We start from the raw sequence: 3152 nt of genomic DNA, 5'->3' as shown, positions 1-3152 counted from the left end.
CCCATGTGCATGATGTCCTTTTGGTCCATAGGGAGATATATTTGAGACTGGTTGTCCCTACGGTACTGGCTACTGTTGAGGGTATGACTGACCTCTCTGAGCTTGTCCTATGAAAGGACCTGCGAAAGGTGCTGCAATAGGAGAAATAGGTGTTGTTTCTCTCCCAGTCTCAGGAAACCCTTCCAAGCCCTCGAGTGTGAATTTGAACAGAGGATTAGTGAACCCCCTTGTACCAGGCATGGCTTCGAACATGGGATTTGGAAACATTCTCATGTCATTTTCTAGTGTTAGCCTAGATCCACCAATTTGAATGGCTTCGCTGTTAGTTAATGAGACATATTGATTTACCATAAGCCTCGAAAGAGGCTCATACCATAACTGAGGTGTAAGTGATGGTCTTTCATAATTTTGATTACTAGTTTGACCATTAGTATGTCCATTACTTTGCATAGGCTGTTTATCTCTAGCCAATCTTTGCTGAGGAACATTTGAATTTTCCTTCATATGCCTTGTGCTAGTTAGTTAATGGGAATTCATTCGATCCATAAAGAATGTTGCCCATCTTTTCATTGTGTACATTAGCTGCTGTCCCATGGCATCTACTAAGCCTTCCTATGGATTCATTGGCTGGGTAGATGGAACAGTGGATGATCCAATTCCATGGCCTTGTCCAATATTTTGTACATGTGGTGCATGTTTTGAATTGATGGTCTGTTCAACCATAGGTTCTGATAAGATAGGTGCTTTCATTGGATGTGTTATCATATTATCCTCTGGATTAGGTACTTCTACCTCTCATTCCACACCTTCTTCCATGCATTCATTTTCTCCTTGTCTCCTACATCTAGCCATTTCGATTAGTCCTACTGGGCATGCCAAAAATATATGTTGGCTTTTTTGGCTTTCAAAGGTTAATAATATAATTTTAAGCATATTAGCAAAGATCAATTAGTCCTTATAAAATATTAATTGCCAACCAATTATTAGACGATTGTGTTTTAGTTCTCTCAGTCTCAGTAAAGAGGACTTTTACTAGTAACTTGTTTAGGAGAATTTAGTAAATAACAACGAGTGAAAAACAATTTCAAACCCTAAATTTCATTAAGTAAATGAAAACTTACAATGATCTGACCCAGTCTCGTAGAGGTTTACAGTAACATGCTATTTGAAACTACTCCTAGGAAATGAAGTGCAATACAGAAATTGAAGTGCAGAAATGTAAAGAACTTGTAAAAACTGGAAGAAAAAAACGAAGTAAATAAACTGATTTTTTTATCTGAGTCTAGATCTTTCATTTTGGAGCCTTCTCTACTTTTTATACTTTTTAATGATAACCGTTGAAGTGGGTTTTCAACTGTCGAAATGTCCTCCCATGATTGTTGAACATGCTCTCTCTCAGTCAGTCCCACTACGCCACTCTTGTAGTTAGGCTTCCTTTCTGATTTTGAATTTAAACTTTGTGAGTAACCGTTAGGCCACATCACCTTATATCCCTCGATTGTTTCAGTGCTACGTAGATCCATTATTACTAATACGAACTACCACGTGTCTGACTTTGGTTAGCAACTTGTATTAACTTTCCAAATTGCCCTCTTCGTGCTACGTGTTAAATTGTGATTGATTTTTACAAATTATACAGCCAACAATCGTAGAACCTAGAATTATAGTATTATCAACTATGTCTTAGAATAAACCACTTTTTTTATATACAAGATAGATACAAAAGAGGGTAGAGAAAGTGAGTGAGAAATCAAATTTAAACTATTGAAACGTTGACAACCAATGGTGTCTTCAGCAAAGTCGATAACATATGACAATAAGGGTGCGTTTGATTGGGGGATAAGGGGGACTATTCATTGTTGGGGTTGTAATTCGGGAAAGCTTTTTATCTGGTGTTTATTTTTTTTTTACTTCGTCAGACATAGAGTCCGGCTGGACTCCTTATCCCCCATATGTGGGATTATACCATCCAGGGAGATGTGAGACAATTTTCATGGGATTATTTACTGTTAGGATTAGGTGGTGAAATGATCATTTTGACTATCTACTATTTAATTATGTATTATATTTAGTAAAATTCAATAAAATTTAAATGTCTTAATGTAAAAATAAAATAATTTTGTTTAACTTTTTATTGATGTTTTATTTATTTAATTTTTTAAAATAATTTTTTATAGATATTTTATTGATGTTTTATTTTAATTTTTTTTATATTTTATTTAATTTCATTATTTAAATTTTAATAGATGTTTTATTTAATTTCATTGTTTAATTATTATTATTTTTAAAAGTAAATTTATTTAAAATTTTAATTAAAAAATTAACATATATTTTTTATTGATATTTTATTTATTTAATTTTTTAAAAATAAATTTATTTAATTGTGTAAAAAACAAAATAAAATAAAATTTTATTTAATCTAGCTAAAAATAATTAAAATATTAAAGATAAGTTTAATATTTTTATTACTTAGTAAATAATTAAAAAATGGTAAAATAATCTTTTGTTTATTGATCCTATCCAGTCTGTCCAACCAAACATTGGATTCACTAAAAATTATCTTTTCTAGGCATCTAATCCCATGTAAAAACAAACATGTGATACACATCCAATCCAACCAAATAGTCTTGAGGGATTCAGAGTCCTAAGATTTAAGTCCGATAGATTCTAATCCTCTTATCCAGTCCGTCCAATCAAATACAAGGATGTTGCGGTAGTTATGATTTTGTAACTATTTGGCATCCCTTACAAAAGTATTTTTTTATTTTTTTATCCTTTTTAGATCACATTATTTCTCTATTTTTTTACATATTTTTATAAAAAATCAAAAAATATAGTTATTTAGATTCCAAATATCCTATCAGATTTATACAGCTAAGAAGCCGCCAATTACATAATTAAAACATACGAGGGCATAAATCCATCAATGGTGACAAATCTGAAGTTAATTATAGTAGATTTGAAGTCGGTGACAACAAATCTAAGAGGGATCTGTCCTGGTAGAGTAATTAATTTTTTTATATTTATTACAGGAGTAAATTAGTTGTAGAGAATTAAATGAATACGAAACATAACTTTTATCTCCTACATTTAAAAAACGCAAGAATCTCATTTTGAAGAATCTTTCTGTTAGGTGTTTAATTACTAATATA

This window comes from Camellia sinensis, chromosome 10, assembly GCF_055761805.1.
Source record: "Camellia sinensis isolate YWXY chromosome 10, ASM5576180v1, whole genome shotgun sequence".
In the NCBI taxonomy this organism is placed as follows: Eukaryota; Viridiplantae; Streptophyta; class Magnoliopsida; order Ericales; family Theaceae; genus Camellia; species Camellia sinensis.
This window is presented reverse-complemented; position numbering follows the sequence as displayed.